This window comes from Excalfactoria chinensis, chromosome 1 (assembly GCF_039878825.1).
Source record: "Excalfactoria chinensis isolate bCotChi1 chromosome 1, bCotChi1.hap2, whole genome shotgun sequence".
Lineage (NCBI taxonomy): Eukaryota > Metazoa > Chordata > Aves > Galliformes > Phasianidae > Excalfactoria > Excalfactoria chinensis.
In genome coordinates, this window is record NC_092825.1 from 42,351,792 (window position 1) to 42,373,472 (window position 21,681).

Consider the following 21,681-nt stretch of genomic DNA (forward strand, 5'->3'; position numbering starts at 1 on the left):
CACTTCTCAAGCGAGTTCAGATGATACCTTCTGCAAAAGCAGACGATTGCGTTTTTAGGCAGCGTAAAAGAAGCACACAGGCTTAGCAAAGAGCTATCTAGCGCCTTCATAGAACTGGGTGAGGGGTCGAACCAGCTTCATGTTTCCTGGTAGCCCAGCCCACTCAGGAACAAACACAGAAGATTCCCACTCTGCTGAGCTCAGGGTATAACCCACGTTGACACAAGCCAATGAAGGTTCTGTGGCTAAATGGCCAGCTCAGAATCAAAGAAAACTGTAGCAGGTCTCCCACATAGCTCACTGCCCAGACAATACAACCTTGTTCTCCACATACAGAACTGACAATGGCATCAGTGGGAGTGCCACATATTTAGAGGAGACCTATCAAGCTGAAATCATCATGGCACACAGAGACAGTTCTGTACAGTGCAGGTGGTTGCATGTGCCATTCATGGATCAAAGTTAGTCCATGCAGCAAGCATGGAAATCATTTTATTTCAGAAACATATTTTAAATAGTTGGAAATGACAACTGAGCAACATTATTAGCTGTTGCTCCTCCTCAAAGTTTGATAGTTTGAACTATATAAAGCTTTACTTAAATCTTGCAAACTAACACATGCATTTTAATGCCACATTTGCTTTTTTATGTATGTTGACCTTTGTGATAATATTTCTATTAATAAAGCTTGTTTACCGACAGGCTTTTTGCTGCTCCTTTCCTGGCCGCCACCATTACATGCAGCCCATTTAAACATAACACTGGCAGTTGTGAAATACCCGTGCTTTAAGCCTGTTTATCATCATATGCTTAACTTACTGGCATAAAAGCCAGTGGAGAATCTATACGGTGAAAGAGTTTAAGCCTGAAAAATTTATTCACTGAATCATTTCTCCCGGTGCAAATTCGTCCACTCACTGTCAAGATGAACAAGATGCATCTGTAGCAACAGGAGCCAAGTGTGAAAGGATAGCTTATGTCATCATGTTATGTCACAGTCAGCAAGCATTCTGTGTTGCTGAAAAACAGTTTCTAAATCAAGACCATCACAAAGTATTAGATTCTAAAGTTAAGCCTCATTATATGCCAAGAAATTCTCCTATTGCTGTGAAGAAATGTGATTTGTTGTTTTTTTTTAATTGTGCTGCATTTTCTTACAATATTTATTGGAAATTACTGAATTGTTTTAAATTCTATTAAAAAAAACAAAAACAAAAACAAAAACTAACCAAGCAAAACAAACAAACAAAAACCAAAACACAGCTACCATGCATAAAATAACTTGCATCAAACCTTCATATTTCCTTTGCAGTGCTGCAACATGAGTGTTTGATCTAATGCTCCTTTTTCTTAGATTAGCCCAACTAAACCTTGGCTGCAGTTCCTGGGCATTCACACACAGCTGGCTCACTATGGGCTCCATGATGCCCACTACAGATCATTTTCTTCCAGAACCTCATCATTTAGAATAACCCACTGATGACAGAGACCGTATACATTAGATAAGGCTTATAAAAAAGGCTTTTTTTTAATCTCAGTCTGCCAAGGCATAATACTTCCTGTATTATTTTGTCTTTCTGCCAACACTCATGTTTGCACAAAACGATGACCTTCAGTACTATTGCTAAGGAACACTGCAAATGACAGGTTAGCAGCCAACACCTACTGATTGGCATGGGACATCAGGCTTAGCTGGCAAACTGCTTCCTGCTTAGTTAACACATTTGGAGTATTGCATGAGACTTTGATGGCTGTGGAATAGCATTTTTATGAATCAGCAAACACAGGGAAATGTCTGTACAGATTTATATGTATAGAAGTCAATACTGGTCATTTTTTTTTTCTCAGGTAGTGTCCCTTTGTTTCCTTTTGTGGTTTGAGTTAAACTGGTTTATAAGACCCCATTAGGTAAATACCGTCAATTTAAGTAGCTACTACTGATTGCTTTCCTCCCAACAAGGGAAAAGCAGGGTGGAGTCAGAACCTGGGTCCTCCTTATTCAATCTTACATTAGAAAGGAGAAATATCATAAATGAAGTGTCTATAAGCTCTCTATATTGGGATTTTGCCAGGTATCTCTCACATCTTACCAGTCAGTGGAAAGACCAGCACTCAGAAATGTCATACCTTGCCTTTCCCTGCCTCTCTATCTTGGCCTCTCTCCTGCCTGGAGAGACTGCCCATTACTACTACAGTGGTTGCCTCTAAGTGAGTGACCCCATGCTTTTAGCATAGTGCTGCTAATTCAGAAACCACCAATGTTGCCAAGTAAGAGTTTACTGGATCGACTTAAGGCACTAGGACAAACTCAAGGCATAACAATTTGAATTCAAATGAAAAAAAAAAAAAAAAAAAAAAAAAAAAAAAAAAAAAAAAAAATCAGCAACCCAGTCTTTCCTGTACAAGACCAGGGCCAAAAGACTGCTAGAAATATAATCAGCTTCTTATACTTTGTTCATTGTATCAGTCACCAAAATGTGAGTATAGAGTGCCATGGTTTTACCTCAGAAAAGTGCAGAAACAATATCAGATCCTTACAGAGTGAATGTGTTAACTCAAGCTGAAGTAGGACAGCCTTGGAGACATTTTCTTCCTCACTCATGGCAGAGTCGCCCAGGGCTCCATCCAGCCTGGTCTTGAACACCTCCAGGGATGGGGCATCCACAGCATCTCTGGGCAGCCTGTTCCAGCACCTCACCACTCTCTCTACGAACAGCTTCCCTCAACATCTAATCTAAACCTTCCCGCACTGAGCTTAAAACCATTCCCCCTTCTCCTATCACTATCTACCACGACTGCTAATTAGCACATCATGCTGTTTACAGTGTAACAGCTGTAGGCTAGTCTAAGAGAAACAACTAATTATAGAACAGCTTTACAAAAACCTCTAAATGTTAATGGCCTATTATGGTTATTTCAGTTTTTAGGTTTTTACTCAGTTTGCTTTGTCCTACTGCACCTTCTTCTGTCTTTAGAGTTCCTACAGCCTAGCCTCAAGTTCTGGCTTTTTAAGCAGTGAAAACTAGAAAAGCTGTGGTTATCACCCCTCATATACTAAAGGTGCAACAGCAGTAGAAATAACAAAGCAAGAGGATGGTTTTGAAGAAAAACAATGCCTGTTAAAATTTGACATGCAATAAGCCAAGCTTTATATTGTTATAGGAACAGCAGCTGAGAACCTCAGTGCCTCCGCAGAGAGAACACGAGCTATTCCAGCTCTAGGTTTTCTGTGCCTCTGATGACAGGCACAGCTCACACTTTTAGCTTGGGTACATTGATCAGGAGGTCAGTCATCACATCAGCACTGCTGAGTGTACTAATTAGCATGTTCAAATGGTCACTGTGTCTTATTGCCTAATTATTTCATAACTGGGGGTTATGTACTGTGCCAAATCCAAACGCTCTCAATGACTTCATTATTTTTCAGTATTTTCTTTATCTAATGTGTAAATGTTTTTGGAGAACACACTGGTGCTTTCAGAGGTTTGCGTATTTGCCTTGACTACGCACTGAAGCTGTACTTACACATGTATCTCTTGCAGAATTCATTCATGAGGAAAACCATACAAGTTCACAAGTTAATCATTTTCCTGAATGTCAGAAGCCAGGGCAGATCAGGATGTACATTGTGTTGGTAGAGCTGTAAACCAGGCTGCTTTAGTATTAATAGTAAACTTCCCAGTCTCAGTAAGATTTTTAATAGTTTTTGCAGCAAGTTAAAAAGTAGCCATGGGTATTTCTCATAAGCAATTGCAAAGAACAGGAAATGGGCACAATTAAGTAAAAATGGCTTGATTTTTCAGCAGAAAAAGCAACAGTCCAGGCTTTCCTGCCTGAGTAGAACAGACATTTTTTCCACAGTAAGAAATAGTAGAGATTTCAAGAATCCAGTGATCAGCTCCTGTTAGATCCATATCTTCCAAATCCACGTGTTTTAAGATTTTGTTTCAGCTTCCAGATGTAGACTGTGGCTTACTAGTTCATGTTGCATGCTTCAAGTTCCAGCTACAGAGTCAGTGACACCAAAAAGGCAAGACTCAGCAGCACAGAGCAGTATGGCATCGTGCTCCACCTCACCACATGAAGGACAAACAAAACCCACCTTGTGAACCAGGCTGCTCACTGAAGAGACCAGCATGCTAACATGTTCTGCCATCCTGGTTCTAGGGACAGCAGCATTTGGCAAGGGAAACATGAACATCTGAGACATAAGCTTTTCTGAGAGGACAGATCTTTTTTTTTCAAGCACCTTAGGTAGAAAACAGTGAGATTCTTGCAGCAGCTATTTAGGCATTGCAGTCCCGACATTGGCCCCTGTTGATAGCCAGCAGAAAGAAATTGTTCTTCTGGGCTTCTATTTCATCAGAAAATAGTATTCTTTCATCATTCCCCTCCACTCATGTTTTCCCTTGGTTAAAATTTATGAGACTTGAGGCACGTGAAAGCTACCCAACATTCTGCCTCTTCTGTCTGCCCCTCCAACTTTCCCATCTTCCCTCACCCTCATTTTTCTTCTCATGGTTCCTTACAAAGTGCAAGAAGAAAGTAGGTCAGAGACAAACTGGCACTGTCAGATGACTAGTTTCAAGTCACGGACACGCTGTTGTCTCTTCAGTACCATAGGAAGTTGTTATTACAAATCCTTCAAAGTTTGTTTTAGCTTGAAATGCTATTAGACTTACTCAACTGGCAAAAGAGAAGGCTTTCCACAGGAATTTCATCTGGTTAAGTCAACAGAGGTCTGCCTGCAGAGCACAGCTCCCAAACATGAGACTTTATTTTGTATTATTAATTCTTCACCTTTTCCTGTTTATAATGAAAACACTGTGAAATACCCAAACAACTTAACAATTAGTTTTATTTTACTCTCTCCTTTGCCCACATGCTCCAGTCCCCAGCCTCAGTAATTTGTTTTAGTTTTAACTCCTGACCAGTACTGGATGCACATGCTTTGCCTATTGATATGCTTTATACTGGCTTATTATGCTATTTCACTACTACGTAATAAGGACTACATTTCAGACCAGGAGGTGCTAGTGAGAGATAATGGAAGAAGGGGTAAAGCTCTTAATTCCTCGAGTAAAGTACCACCACACAGTTAACAGTGGTAAGTTATATATTCTAAAAGAAGCATAATTTTAGCTTACAATGGTCCTCCAAACTTCTGTAGAATTTCCAACAGTGTTCACAGCTTCAGCGAATTAACGGCAAGAAAAACAGTATCTGCTCAATTAGTTCTGTGACCAAGTAAGGCCAGAATGACAGCTTTAATGGCTTGATGTCAAATCACCTCCAACTGCCTGCTGCCTCCAAACTCCTGTCACACACGAGAAACATGGTGCAGTAAATAAATGTACACTGGTACTTTGCTAGACTGTATCATTACTTACTACAGCAGTAACCTCAAGTAGTGTTTTAAGTCTAATCAGAGCAAATCCCTATTCAGATTCAGAAAAGAAAGCTCAGCACAGCCAGAAATACACCACAGCTGAGTTCTTAGTGCCACTAAAAATCCACAGTTACAGAGGGCAGTGAGACCAAAGCTTAACTCCACATTGTTTTTGTGTTGCTCAGTGAAAATAACAGCGTTTAAATTGGATGAAACAAACACCCATATAGAATACTGGACCTCTTCCATCCATATTGTCTTTGAGTTTAGAGCATAGATGATCCAGGGTCTTAACTCTTAAATTTCTTTAAGAAAACATTTAGTAAGCAAATGTTGCTGTCACGGATGTCAGTAACTCTTGGATTCAAGTGACTCATAGGAACAAGTGTTAAAATTGAGTACCACATCTAAGAAAAACAGCTCCACTGCTGTTAAGCTGCTGTGGGTTTCCTTTGGAACAGCAACTTACAAGTGTTTTGGGTCATGAACTAGTGGCACACAATATATTTTGCATCTTATGATGGATGAATATTTCTAGTTCATTTCATTTGTGATAGTTCAGTGCAAGATTATCAGTGCTTCTTGGGGCTACCCTCAAAAATTCTTTGATTACCTGATAAAACTCTGTTCAGAGAATAGGGTTAAATAGAAAAGTCAGCAAGAGACTTTTTGATTTCAAAAGACATCCCTGCAAACTAGACTATTAGTCAAGTGCCTTAAGCAGCTATTAAACTTTTGGTTGAAAGCTTTTCAATAATGTTGTTCATTTAGTGCTTTCTTCCTGAACACAACTATCTTCACTGTTCCAAGGCAACAACTGTAACAGTCAGATCACTCTAGAAAGTGTACTGCTAATGGCAAGAAATTCACCAGGTGCCACACTTGTGTAGCTAACTGCTTATTCATTCTGCAGCAATCAACAGCCCTACACACGTACCTCAAAACTTAGCCCAGTCTTCTTTTTCTGACCACTAGAGTAAGTGGTTAGAAATTGATTTGCTGGGATTTAATTTCAGTGCTCAGGAATATCTATTTTATGTCATCGAAACTTGGACTTTCTTACATAAAACTGGTCTTCCTTCCATGAAATTCCAGATTCACATAAACACAAAACATGAACTATGTCAGTACATTTGATGATAACTCTTGTCAACTTTGCTTCCCAAATTCACTCTCCCATTTTCGCAATCTGAAAATTGACAGTAACTCAAAAATAAGCAGGAGTAAGGATGGCAATAACATTAATGACAGATATTCACCTCATTAACTTATTTTAAGGGCTATGAAAGAGCAGCAGCCTGCAGAAGAGTTATTTATCCAGAAGATCCATTGTTAGAAATCTCTTCTGTCTGCTGCCAGTTCCCCTCGGCACTGCTGATTGCATAAGTCACTTGGAAGATGACATCAGATCTTCACCATCAGAAAGCAGTGGTGTTAAGCAATAGCTGACCACCGAGTTGAAATATATACAAGAGGTCTCTGTTATACTACTGCTATTCAAATTTCATACCTCCAGACAGAATCCTCTGATACAGATAGGATAGTATCAATTTACAGTGGCTGGTTATTCAGCTCAAGCCAGGGACTGAAAGAGAAAACAAAGATAACAGTCTTGTAAACACAGTGATTTCAAAACTGCATCTCTTTTAGGCTCTTTTGTTTCTTGATCCTTTCACGAAGTCTTTCAGCTGCCTCAAAAGCTGACCACCACTGATACTGTCATCATATTTTACACTGAAATACTAACATTCTATCTTTTTATTGGGAGGGGGGGGGATGAAAAAATAAAATTGAAAACATTTTTAAATGACAGTTTTTAAATCAATTTCAACTATTTCAACGGGGAGCTAACATAAAGAATTCAGAAGGAAAAACAAGTAGAATAGAAAAGACAGGAAAAGATTGCTTAATAACCAATAGTTCATGGTGTAATGTATTGATTTAACAATAAGTAGGCTAACTCTAGCTCATACGTATCTGGATTTTCCAAGCATTATGACTTGACAGGAGTAAGGAAACTGTTACTGTTCTTCATGAAATATCCCTTTAATCTACGCCTTGCTTCACCAAAAATACAATTTCGTGAGTATATTCAATGCTGCACTGCTGATAAAGAAAAACAGAAAGAGTGGGCATTAAGTATATAAAACTCCTCTATCTGGCAGAATAGAAGACTTCAAACTGGCATATATCAAACCCAGTATTCTAAGTACTAATGAGACTTCAAACTGGCTACTAAGTTCAAGGGATTTGTCTCAATGACAAATTCTTGGGTGCATCCTGGAGAGTATTTAATGCCTAAACATACAATTTTAATGTTTAGGTCTCAAAACAAGATGTAACTTTCATAAAAGGGAGTTCAAATCAGGGTGCTCATACTCAGATACTGTTTTCAAAATGCACATAGAAATGTCCTTGAAAATCTGTTATGCAGCCTGCTTGTAGAAATTTCCCTGTATTGCCTCAGTAACTCAATACATTATCAGGGAAGAAGAGGCTCTATTTGGTCATAAATATTTCAGAATTGCTTCTATGGCATAGCTCTAATTCCTGCTGACTTCTGCTTGGAAAAAGCACAGAATCATAGAGGCTGGAAGGAACCTCTGGCGATCATCCAGTCAAACACCTCTGCTAAAGCAGGTTTACTACAGTAGGTCACACGGGAAAGCACCCAGGTGGGGTCTGAGTAGCTCCAGAAAAGAAGACTCCACAATCTCTTTGGCTCCTGTAGGTAATTTCTGTGCCCAATAGAAGGTTTCTTCTGGAGTCTATCCAGTCACTGCAATGGAAATGTGTAGGTAGGACACTGTCCTGCACACATTATATGGCGAACTGAAACTTCAAAAATGCATAAAAATTAATTTTGACAGTCCCAAAATGTCTGTTCCACAACTGTGACAAACCTGCTGATGACTTTGAGTTCAAACATGCAGTACTGTGTTGAGTAACAGAAAGCCCCATACTTTACCACCAGCAGCTGAATACATCCCTTTCTCTCCTAAGCTCTGTGACAACAGGTCCCTCTCTTCCTGATCCACTCAGCTTCTGCGGGAGGAACTGAGTAACACTCGCTTGTTGTAAAATGCTGAAATACAGAGTACAGTGTAGTGGGTGGTCACACAGAACTCAAGAAAAATAAACTCAGCATGTACATCTTATGGGGGGAAAAAAGTGGAATCTGCTCCTTTTTTGCCATAGCTACCTCCAATCCCATTTATCTGGTTTCCTATACCCTGACCCTACAGAATAGGTTCCAGCAGCTTGATTCTCAGATGCCTTCCACTGATGAAAAAGAAAGAAAAGAAAAGAAAAGAAAGGAAAAGAAAGGAAAAGAAAAGAAAAGAAAAGAAAAGAAAAGAAAAGAAAAGAAAAGAAAAGAAAAGAAAAGAAAAGAAAAGAAAAGAAAAGGAAAGGAAAGGAAAGGAAAGAAAAGAAAAGAAAAGAAAAGAAAAGAAAAGAAAAGAAAAGAAAAGAAAAGAAAAGAAAAGAAAAGAAAAGAAAAGAAAAGAAAAGAAAAGAAAAGAAAAGAAAAGAAAAGAAAAGAAAAGAAAAGAAAAGAAAAGAAAAGAAAAGAAAAGAAAAGAAAAGAAAAGAAAAGAAAAGAAAAGAAAAGAAAAGAAAAGAAAAGAAAAGAAAAGAAAAGAAAAGAAAAGAAGTAAGGAAGGAAGTAAGGAAGGAAGTAAGGAAGGAAGGAAGGAAGGAAGGAAGGAAGGAAGGAAGGAAGGAAGGAAGGAAGGAAGGAAGGAAGGAAGGAAGGAAGGAAGGAAGGAAAGAAGGAAAGAAGGAAAGAAAGAAGGAAAGAAAGAAGGAAAGAAAGAAGGAAAGAAAGAAGGAAAGAAAGAAGGAAAGAAAGAAAGAAAGAAAGAAAGAAAGAAAGAAAGAAAGAAAGAAAGAAAGAAAGAAAGAAAGAAAGAAAGAAAGAAAGAAAGAAAGAAAGAAAGAAAGAAAGAAAGAAAGAAAGAAAGAAAGAAAGAAAGAAAGAAAGAAAGCACCCACACAAAAAGAGAAGAGCTAACAGCAATTATCTGAGGAAAAAAAGAAGTAAATATGCAAGATGTCTTCAGGAAGTAAAATACAGTAATTTGGAAGTCAGCCAGGGCACAATGTAGCTGTTCAAATCCTGGAAGCAGAGATGATCAACCAGCAGCATCTTTTCCAGAAATACCCACTACACACATCTGGCCACACAAAGTCTACTTTCCTAAGAAAAGATTCCCACAGCCTAGGAGTATAGGATGAAATGCTGAAGACTTTTAGGCAGGGATGAATTTGACGCTTTATTCTGGAACGCTTCTTTATTGTATAGTGATTAACTGGGAAAAATAACCTTTAGCTAGCACAATTCTATGCATTCCTGCACCATTTCCAGTCCCCTTGAGAAAATAAAAGGTAAAAAAACTAGGAAAGTTAAACCAGTTTCCCTAAGCAGTGCAAGTCCTCTCTTGGCCTACAGCCATTTAAATAAAAGGCAACCCATTGCAACCAGTGTTAGTCAGCTGCAGAACAACTTTTAGAGCTGCAAGAGTCATCTAAGGCCTCCTTTAAAACCAATGGAGAAAACAGGCATTTAGGGAGTGATTCATCTGGTTTATTTTAGTGACATTGGGATGAGATAAATTGTGCTGCAAAATGAATAAACCCAAGCCATAAAAATGCCTATTTTCCTCCATACACAATAAATGAAGACCAGACAAGGAATTGTCTGCTTTTGGTAAGATGAACCCCACCCAGTGAGCCTGTGGCATACGCTCACTCCTCTCAGAGACTTTTTGTTGTAGCTGTTAGAGTTTCCATTGTTTCCAGACTACTGGGCAACCCGCTCCCTCCACAAGGGCATGGATACCCAAAGTTACTCCACAACTCCTAAGATACCAGTCCCAAGTCTGTGGACTGATTGGGATCTGGAGGATATGGCTTCCCATGTGGAATAGTTTACATGGTAAACAGAAAAGAAATGGATCTAAAGAAGCCATCTTTCCTAAACTGGTAACCAACACTCTATCATTGCAGAGTCTTAAAACAGCAAGCAACAACAGCTGCCTAAGGAAGGTTAAGCAACCAACTTATCTGCATAGGCTACTTAATTAACCAGGCACAGAACCTATGCACACAGATGAGTAAATACACTTTTGAATAAGCTTTAAAACACCAGCACTACCCAATATTTCTCCTGCTGGATAGTCAGCTGTTTCCATGTGTCCCTACGTTCAGCTCTAATGATGCTGTAACAAGTGCAGAATGAATAGTTAGCACTTTTGGCTTCAAGACTAGCACTGCAGAGCACTAACAGCACAGCTACTGAGATCCTCTTACAGTGCTACATATATTTTGTCAATACAACCTGAAGCCATGAAGAAATATATTGCCAACAGAAGCAGCCAAATGTGAATGCATTCTGCCAAAAGAACTCTTGAGCTGCAATACGCCAACAGACTGTTTGCCAGCTACATCCCCTCCCACAGAAAAGGTCTTGAATTTCTACTGTCTTTCTGTTTTGTCAGATTCCAGTATTAAATTGGATTGATAGCATGCTGCCAACAAGGTGACACTGGTTATCTTCACAGCTGTTTTTAGTCACTACTCAAAGCTAGCCAATGTGTCAATTTATACCATTTTCCACACCAAAAAATATAAGCACAAGGCTGTAAGAATCTAGGAGTGCCTAATGAAATAGTGTTAAACTCCTTAAGTGTTGGTAGGCTTCCTTGGGTCTTCAAGGATTTGAATGCTGATACAAACACTACAGGCTTACTACTCTAGCAGGCACAGGCTACACTGTTCTGAAGTAGTTGTACAGGATGTGCGTCAGTACAAAACAAAAGGATAAATATACTGTGCCACCAGAAACATTAAGTCATTGCCTACATTTCAGACTAAGATTTTGCCTTTTGCAGTCATAGCAATAATACTTTCTTGCTGGAAAACTGGAGTGGTGATTCAGGTACTTGAGAGTTCTCTGAAAATATTCTTTTTTTTTGGGGGGGGGGGGGGGGGCTATCACTGATTCAATAAATAAGGAGCATGATGGGAATTTACTGGTCATGCTTGTTTGAGCACATCTCATTTGCCATTGATTTGCCATTTCCCCCATACTTATGAAAATGCTATGAGCCCTTCAAGCTGACTCTCACCTTCTCTTTCCAGCCCTTTCAAAGAGCACCTGGCTTGGAATGCAGCTTTCAATCACAACATATCCCATGTCTGTTAGCTTGCTATGGGATACCTTTCCCAAGGATACAGGAGATCTAGACTGAAGCTAAGCGCAGACTACTTTATATCGCTGTCTTGACTCTATGCCCTTCATCCACTGCATGTAGGCTACACATAAGGATTATGTCAGAGCCAAGCTGTCTGGTTTGCACTAGGGATTCACAAATGATAATAAACCGGTATTTTAAGAGATCTGTTACATACTCACTAATGATCGCAACTTTACTGAAAACATTTTCCTTTAAAATAAAGTTACAACGCTGTCATGCAGAGAATGTAATATTACCCATTGAAGTGCAATTAAACTAGCCCTCTGGCTCTTTGAACTCTGATGCAGTTCTGGTCAGAAAACATAGCTATTCAACTTTCATGCTGTTTAGATCAATGGAGATGGATATACTTCCCACGTCCTTATTCTTCCCACCATGACACCATTGTGTTGAAGTCAGAGGAGGTATTTCTGATCTCAGCCCACAACACAGAAAAGACATTTTCAAACTACTGTTACTAACAAATCTTTCTGCAGTTCTTGCTGTTCATGTCTTTATGGTATACAAACAGGACAGTTCAGAAAATCACGATTGCAACCAGTATTTCTGGGACACCTTCTCAGACTTCAAGATAAAGGAGAACAAGTCTGCAAGTGACAGAACTCATTCAGGTCTACCTATGTGCCAGCTGAATAACCATTAATCCAGTTATGATTTCAGATATTGTTAACCGAGCTTACTGCTCTAAAGCAGATGGTTTAAATCAGAGTTAACAGAATGACTAAGCACAGCAGAATTCAGTCAGTCCATATCTATAATCTTCCTGTGGTACATAGCACTCAAAAAAGATTTTACCACTTAAATATTAGCAATGACTAGTATATCAAGTTGAAGGTAGCCTGGTGCTTTTCCCTGAAGGAAGCTTTCTTATTATAACATTAAATTCCAAATACAAAATACAGGATGGATGACGGGATATTTTGGAAGACTTCTTGGTGTTAGTGTTACTGTAAAGCTCCATCTCCTCTGAAATATTATTCAGAGCACATCCTAAGCAGGTGCAGGCTCAGATGAGATACAGGCAACTAGTGTGGTACTCCAGCATGCTTTTTGGCCTGAGGGTGGGAGTATAGTGAAGGCGTGTTAAATTCTTGCTGAATAGCACACACAGAAATTCTAAGGCCTATTAGCATGCATTGTCTTGAGCAGACAGCTTGTCATTTGAATTTTTTAATGTGTAATTCTGTGAGTGCTGTCTTCAAACATTCTCAGAGTCTACAGGATTCCCCCCTTGTTGTAAGCCTTTCATGGAACAGGCACATTATAATACATCTCGGTATTTCTATCAACTAAAACTCCGCTTAGGCCTAGCAACGCTATAATGCAATAGAAAACACAATGATAATAGCAGGGTGGCAAAGTTCTATGCTACAGCAAGTAAGGATAAGCCCAAATGCAGCAGCCATAGGCACAGAAACAAAGGAAAAAAGCTGCTTACCCTTGGAAGACCTCAGGTAGGTAGGGATCTCCAGGATGATCCCCTTACCTCCACTGCAAACCATTCAATGAGGTCTGGGAAGGGATGGATCCTGGCTCCACTCCTTCCAGTCAGTCAGGTGCATTGTATGCACCTCAGCTTCCCTGGGTTGTCCCTGCATTCCCACCAGGTGCCCAATCACCACTTAAAGCTCTGACAGCATTTCTGCAACAGGCCACAAGACATCATCAGGCTCAGGATGACATAGCCTGAGCACGTGAACAGCCTGAACTGGATTTTATAGGCAGTTTTTCTTCTCTGCTTAGAAGCAAAGTTTAAGACTGGCTTTTCTTCCAACTTTACATACCACACTGCAAGGACTTATTTTTACTAAAGCGTAGACTATTTGTCTGAGAACTGATAGGATTGTTTGCTAGATTTTAAAAGAGTATCTATGTAAACTCCACTAAGACTGCATGCATTAAAAAAAAAAAAAATAATAAATAAATAAATAAATAAATCCACTAAAAGCCATTTGAGAAGCTGTTCTTCCCAAAATGTAACGGGGTACATTTGAAACAGATACAGAAAGACTCTGTTTTAAAACAGCATACTGCATACAGCTATGCTTTAATTTGGCTTTGGGAAGACGAACAGAGTTGTTAACACCTGTTCATGCCTTGAGTATGGCATTCGAAACTGGCAGCACTGGGTTAAATTTAATTCTGTCAAACTCATCTAACATTATTAGTGTGCTATGCAGTACTATCTTGCTGCCTATCTTTTCCCAGTTAAAACTCTGGAATTTACAGAGGATCTAAATATTTGTGTTTCAAATCACAAAATTGCATGTTTACCCTTCAGTGTAAATGAGTCTTCTGTGACTACTTCACCAGTGAGAAGACCTTACTGGAATTCCTCACTCATGGAGGAAGCACCCTTCAAGAGCTTCACAAGTTTTCTTACCACTATCTAGGAGTCCAATCTACCGTTCACATGTTCTCCAGGACAAGCCAGAGCTGCATTTTGCTTTTGCTATTACTCAGGCTGTCAACCGTAGGGAATTTGTTTCTCCTCTTAAGAGCCAAGCTTTATTTTGATTTTTAATTAAAAAGCTTTGGCAAAATTTAAAAAGTTTGGATCGTATGCTAACTTTTATGCATATCATTTCTAACAGAAAAGGATAAAATATGCTTATTGCAGAATAATTACTATCCCTTCAACTAAGATACTGCTTTGTTTGGTGTTGTCTTGGAATACCATTATTAAGGCTTTTTATTACAGCCATAGAAGTATGTGTAAACACTTAAACCTAGAAATCTAACTTTAGAGTCCTCACTGTTTAGATGGGTAATGGGCGCAAATCCTAAGGCTCTTTTAGAACTGCAGAATCAAATATTAAATCTGCACTGTTGTTCTACTTCCTTTGACCTCACTACAATCATTCTCTCTACTCACGCAATTTCTCTTCCTGTAATTTAAATACCCAGGAATCCAATTTCTAGAAGTCAACTTTATCCGCTGGACAGATAGAGCATTCAGCTACAGTGCCAATGGCAGCATTGACAGCATACAATAAATAGTTGGGAGGAGAGCACTCATTTTTTTTATTTTGCATTACACTCAACTGCTGGTAGCAACCCAATACCAAGAGCAGTGATTAACTTTTTGTATATACTAAGAGTAACGTGTTGAAACTAATACGTAATTTTATTACAGAGTCCTATTCTATAAAATTCTGTATCAACAAGTTTAAAGATAACAGCTGTCAGTGCACAAACTATTGTGAAAAATACAGTCACTTGTGGAATCAGTCTGTTCAGTTCTTGCTCTGAAAACATACGGATCTTTAATCTTTATTAAGGTTTTACTTCTGGCTGCCACTTTTCACTACTTTACTTATTTTGTTACACTTTGTATAAGTGCTGTTAACAGTTATTTATTGGCAACTCACTGAAACTCTTTGCACTCTCAACTATAGTAATACTTTTGACACTCTCTCAACATCCTCATAGACAAGCTGAGGATGTACTTGTTACAAAAGTGGACAGTGAGGTGGATTTAAAGCTAGAAGAAGAACCAGCTGGAAGCAAGAGGGCTGTGAATGGTGACATTAAGTCCAGTTGGAGGCAAGTCGCAAGCAGTGTACCCCAGGAGCCAGGACTCTCTAAGACTCACCTGTAAGATGGGAAAGAATGCACACTAAGCAGATTCACAGATTATACAAAATTCAATTGCATGACTAATACGAAAGATGGGCAGTTGGCCATTTAGAGAGATCTACAGAGGCTCATTCAACCTCTTCTATGAGGCTTCTATGAGATGGGACTGTTCAGGCTCAACAAGAGGCTCAGGGGATATAAATGTGTGTAGATACTGGATAGAAAGGAGCAAAACAAACAAAAAAAAAGCAGTAGCCAGACTTCTCAGCATTGCCCAGTGACAGGATAAGAGGCAATTGGCACAGTCAAAAACGAACTCCATCTGAACACAAAAAGCAATTTCATTTTTTTTAAACTACTCTGTGAAGGTAATCATACAGTAGACTAAGCTGTCAAGTCTCCATCTTTGAATATATTCAAAACATGACAGAACGCAGCTCTAAGTAATTGTTCTAGTTGTCCCTGCTTGAGCAGGGAGAATTGACTAGATGGCCCTTCCAACCTCAACCAAACTCTCAATTGTAAAATTGCAATACAGATAATATTTAAGATGTTCTTTATGTTCATAAGAGCTACAAACTGTCCCAGTTGAAACCAGAACAATACAGAAAAATCATCTCAATGCCCGGGTTGTCTTCCTCCAATGTTTCCTTCACTGATTTCTTAGATTAGTCAGTCCTAAATGAAGTTAGGAGTCCAATTCCCACACCTCCTATTTGAAGGTTAGATAGTTAGAAACCTTGCTTTAATTTATTTTAGCCAGGATTTATTCTTGACTAGCTCACACCCACGTCTTTATCCCCACACTGTTCTTCAGCCTAAGTATATTTTCCCCTCCTGTCTATTTATAGATATGTAAGCTTCTTTATTGCATGAAAATAAAGCTTTTATGGGCTCCTATAATACACTGATACTTTTCTGATTATCCTCATAGCCCTTCCCTGCATCTGTTCTTCATTAGTACAGTTCATCCTTTGTGAATACAAAAGAGCAGAATGGTATATATCATGGCTCAAGAAATTGGTACTAGTACCTTCCTCTCTGTTCTGTCTACTGTAAACATTTTTGTTACTCTTTGTAGGCAGTGGATCAGTTGATTATTCCTGCCAGACTAATTGTCAGAAATGAATGCAATAAAAGAATAAGGTTCTTTACCTGCACTGAGCTTACAGCTCATATTGCTGCAGGTAACAGGCTGGGTGATATATGTGAGGCACCTTTCTACATCCTCATCACAGGATTCAAAGAATCCTCATTCACAGTCATCAAGTTAAATCATGCTGGCTGAAGTCATTTCATTAAGATCAAGCTTCCAGACAAAAATCATCTGAAATCTTTACTATAGTTTCATTTCCAGCCATATACATTGTTTGATGCTGCAGACAGCTTTTCTGTGGGACATGTTCATCAGCCTTTGTAAGACATCCCAAGCAGCAGAAAGATCTTAGCAATGCAAGGACCTTACTCAAGTTAGTCCAGCACATCAAACTACTCGGAAACTAAATGGGTTTGGCTTTCTTTATGCAAACCTGCATTTTAAAACTTGGATATGTAAGGGTTGTGTTCTTTTTTTGAGCTTGTTATCTACCTGTACCTATTACTCCATGAATACAAAACAGTAGCATATGGGTTAATGTGTTTAAAAGTAGTTGAAGTTACTTAGGCCCCTAAGTTACTTACGAAAATGAAACTTTGAGCTTTGAAGTTTTTGCTGTAAGTAAGTTTCTAAATTAGAGAAGAGGCTGAAATAAAGCTTGAGCAGTAGACAGGGCAATTTGATAAGCCAAAAATAGCCATTAGCAAAACAAAAATAGCTCTAAAGAGATGTAATCTATTTAAGATAACTTTGGAAGTTAGAAGGTGATGGAAGGAGGAGAAAAGCTAATACAGAGATCGCTTATAACTTATGATGTAAATGAAATATGATCCCATGGCATCTTGAACCTTGGGATATATTTGTTCATGAGATACAAGCTCATCATCTTCTATATAGAGTTCGGACAGCCTTGTTGTATCACATTTTTTTTAGTTCCCCCTCCCTAAGCTCTTGCAGGAGAGACGCGACCGTCATTAGAAAACAAGGCAGGAGAACTTACTATCTTATCTTAAGCAATCTACTGGCTTTTTAATGCTCTTTTTGCCTAATTGCAATAACATTGGTTAAGGTAAGATTTTGTTTCTCCTCTGACATTTCTCATGCCACTAGAACCATTATTAAGTGAAGGACTATTTTAAATGTCCTATTGCTATTTCTCCTACAATATTCCATTTCTTGGGGAAGAATTGAGTGAAGCATTCTGGGAGGTGATATTCTTTTGTTTGAAAGTATTAGTCAACAGAACTGAAATGAGTAGAATTAATAATCTCCATATTTCTCTTCTAACCACATTTCTACCCAATGCCTCAAATATTTTTCTACTTAGAGTGATCACTCATATTCATGGGAAGGGAGCAAATGACAATCCAATGTTAGGTAGACTTACTGTAACTAAAACTACAGGATAATTATCCATTTACTAAAAACTTACCACCATTAGCAAATCTTATTCTCAGTATCCTCATGCATATATACTGCCATATTTTTCTAGTTCTCAGCAAAACAGCTTTGCTTCCTTCCTCACATGTGATTTTTCATTTGTACTCCATAGGAATTCAGTTACTGTAAAGAAAGGAATGCTTACTCTTTAGATTATATTTTTAGCGTATCAGTTAAAGATATACTAAAGAAGTAGCTCCCTTTTACTTGATAATAAACATAGCCCAACAGCTGAAAATATATACTTACAGTCTTCCACCAGAATCCTCCCAACCCCTTACTGCTAAGAAAAACAAGTGGGCCACAGCAGCATGTCCTAGAACTATTTTGGTGTTGGGAGAAGTGCAAGTTCCAAAGCAGTGTGGAAAAATGCCCTGCCAGCTGCTCCCCTCTCATTCAAATGAAGGCTTAAGTGCCTTCCTTGATCAACTAGCCGATTAAGGAACCTTTAGGTAAGTTGTATCTACATAACTAGTACCGCACCCAAAGACACTTAGATGTCTGAAGGCTCAAAGTTTTAAGTAAGTTGCTAGAAGACAGAAAGCATCACAACTCAGCAGGCCTGCAGAAAGTGGCTCTGTGAGTTATCAAAAAAACACCATGTGATTGACAGCAGCTCAGCTCCTTCACTGTTGAGTACGCTCACTCAAATTACTTGTGCCTGCCACATATTAAGAGCACAGAGTACACAGACGTATTGAGGCACAGTAACTTGTTACCTCATACCAACTGGCTCTGGTCTGAGTAATATTTGTATTTATAATTTTAAATTTGCTTTCAAAGCTCAAGCACCCAAGAAGTCATTGGTACTTGAACCTTCACCAGTGAAGTTAAATGAGAGCCAGGACATTAGCAAGCTACAATGCTTGCCAATCTCCTGGGTGAGCTGAGCATTTCTAGGGCCCAGTTCATGCGTACAGCTACGTAAGTTTTACAGGCTATCATGCTTGCTCTACACCTCCTGATCAGCCCATCAGACAGACTCATAGCACAGGTGCTACACCAGGAAGATCAGAAGCACATCCAGGTCTAGGGCCCTCAGCTCAAGAAAGATTTGGAGCTGTTGACAAGGGTCCAGAGGAAGGCCACAAAGATGCTCACGGGGCTGGAGCACCTCTCCTGTGAAGACAGGCTATGGGAACTAGGCTTGTTCAGCCTGGAGAAAATAAGGCTCTGGGAGACATCACTGCAGCCTTCCATACTTAAAGGGGGCTTATAAACAGCAGAAAAATCAACTTTTAGCACTTGCAGATAGTGAAAGGACAAGGGAGAACAGTTTCAAACTAAAAGAGGGGAGACTTAAATTAAACATCTAATGGAAATCCTTTACTCAGAGGGTGGCAAAGCCTTTTTTTTTTTTTAATAGGAAAGAAGCTCACAAAAGGCACAACTGCACGCAAAAGAAAAAAATAATAATTTAAAAAAATAAATAAAAAAAAAAAGAAATAAAACCAAGAAGCAAACATCTCCCCAAGCCACAGAGTCTTTCCTTTTCTTAAAAAGAAATGCATGCTATGAACTACAGAAAGGACTATCTTTTAAAGTGAAAAAGTGAGAATCATACATCATGCTCTGAGACATCTGTGGCTGGTGTAAGAATTAAAATATGGAAAGATGGCACACAAAGTAAGGGGTCTTTGCTCTTGGCTACTGTCAATGGAAAGCTCATCTTGACTATCACAAAGAACAAGCTGTCGCCAAACTCATCGCTGCTGGTGGTCTGAGGGCTGACCAGTGCTACTCAAACAATGGGGAGGACCAACATGAGAATGGAAGCAGAACTCAATCCACCCATGGTTCCCTAAAACATTGTTACGCAGCCTCACCAGAAGTGAGAACCAGATTTTCAAGCACATTTGGGTATCCAATTCCTATTGGTTTCAGTGCGAATCAGGCTTCTAAACGTGCTTCTCAGTCTGGGCTTCACTGTCTATTGTACTATGCTGTTACTGCCTTGATACATTCCCAGGAGAAAAAGTAATACATGTGCATGAATTCCTAGTTCTCTATCTCTCTCCTTCAGACATCTTTGATAATTAGATTTGTCTTACACTGAATGTCTATTTTATATGCAAAAATTATTAGGATATGTGTAGATATAGTTACCGTGGCTGTCAAGGAGTTCATTTTCATCAGTTTGCAATAACACAATGGAAGCTGCAGGGATTATGTTTAAAGTGACATTCTCTTCAGAGTTACGGTCTGTTAGTGTAAAACCCCCTTTGTGAAAAGATATGATTGAGGGAACAGACAAATGGTATATGGCAGCTATTACCAAAATATAAACATACCACGTATCATTCTGAAACCCGGCATGCTACTCAAGTTACCTTAAGAGTAAAAAGAGTTTAAAATATATCAATTACACTTAGGGCCTTCTAGGATTTTTTCTATTCCTTTTGCCTGACAACAGGATATGCTCACTGGCATTATGCAGATCTCATACTCATTTGGCAAAATAGGCCCGTGCTAGAAATCATGAAGGTCAAAGAAACTGGAGAATGTTACCACATGCTGACTCTTATTCTACAGTATATTCGCAGAAATACAGCCCAAAAACAGGTTTCAGCTTAAGAAACTCTGATTTGAAGTAGAAATGATCTGTTTCCATAACAGGAGGAAACGTGCAAAATGATAAACAGTACTCGTAATACTTTTAGTCTGTAAAGTTTTAAATGGCTTATGGACAAATAACCATAGATACCATTTATTTTTGCACTCCACACTACCATCACAGCCCTTCAGCAGTGACAGCTGACTGACAATTTATGTCCTTTTGTATAAATGAGACACAGCTACTGGTTGGACTCCCCCACTCCCAAGGGCAAAGAATCACAAAAGTTCTTTCTTTCTACAACAAGGACTCAAAAATGTAGGATTTAAAATGTCATCCAGTGCTCTGAGGCAGGACTGTAAGGTTTGATACTCTGGCATTTTGACTCTGTATCTAAAATAGCCTACATCTGGTAACTAGAAGACATCAACGAAATCAAACCTTCCACTCTCCAGGTTTCCACCTGTCATGGTTTTGTCTGGGGTAGAGTTAACTATCTTCACAGAGGCTCACATAATGCAGTTTTGGAGTTTTGGTTAAGGTAGTGGTGATAACACACCATTTATTTCATTGTTACTAAGCAGTGCATGCACAGAGACAAGGACTGCTCCTCATGCTGCCCTGCTAGATAGGGGTTGGGAATGCCAAGCAGTTGGGAAGGGACAGAATCAAGACAGCTGACCCCACCCCACCAATGGGACATTTCCATATACTATATGTCATCATGCTCAGCAATAAAAGCTGAAGGGATGGAGAAGGAAGGTTCAAAGTGGTGGCATTTATCTTCCCAAGAAACCATTACTCACGATGAATCCTGCTTTCCTGCAAGTGGCTGAACACCTTCCTGGCAATGGGAAGAAACAAATGAATTCCTTGTTTGGCTGTGTTTACACATGTAGTTTTTGCTCTACCTAGTATTTATCTTTATCTCAGCCCAAGGGTTCTCACACTTTTCCCTTTCTGATTCTCTCCCTCATCCCACCTGAGCAGTCTGAATAAGCAACTATGCGGTGCCAGCTGGGTTAAATCACAGCACCACCCTGCAAGCTGGTTATTGAAAAAGTAAATAAATAGAGAGCACCTGTAGAAGTTACACTTGAATTGCATGCTTTGATATGGGGTAGGGTGTTTTAAGATGTAGCATTGTGCTTCTTAAGTGATGTTTTTAGTACAAAAGCTCCTGAATGCACAAATGCCCACATCTGCAGGCCTTGCCATTGCCTTACAGCAATTTAAAATACCATAAATAAATCAGAGCAGATCACAGCAATGTTCTGATAAAACATCATGGAAAATCTTCATTCAGTTTCTACAGAAGCATCGTACTAAAGTACAGGTTACAGATGTGCTGGCTGACATGTCC

General features: G+C 39.1%; 1 long non-coding RNA gene across 1 annotated transcript; it reads right to left on the reverse strand.

Moving 5' to 3' along the window:
- Positions 1-15,025: 15,025 nt before the first annotated feature.
- LOC140247210 (uncharacterized) lies at positions 15,026-21,241 on the reverse strand. The gene is made up of 3 exons (XR_011902620.1): positions 21,125-21,241; positions 17,757-17,887; positions 15,026-15,244 (listed from the first exon to the last, which is right to left on the reverse strand). It is a non-coding gene; the product is annotated as an uncharacterized lncRNA (long non-coding RNA).
- Positions 21,242-21,681: the final 440 nt, after the last annotated feature.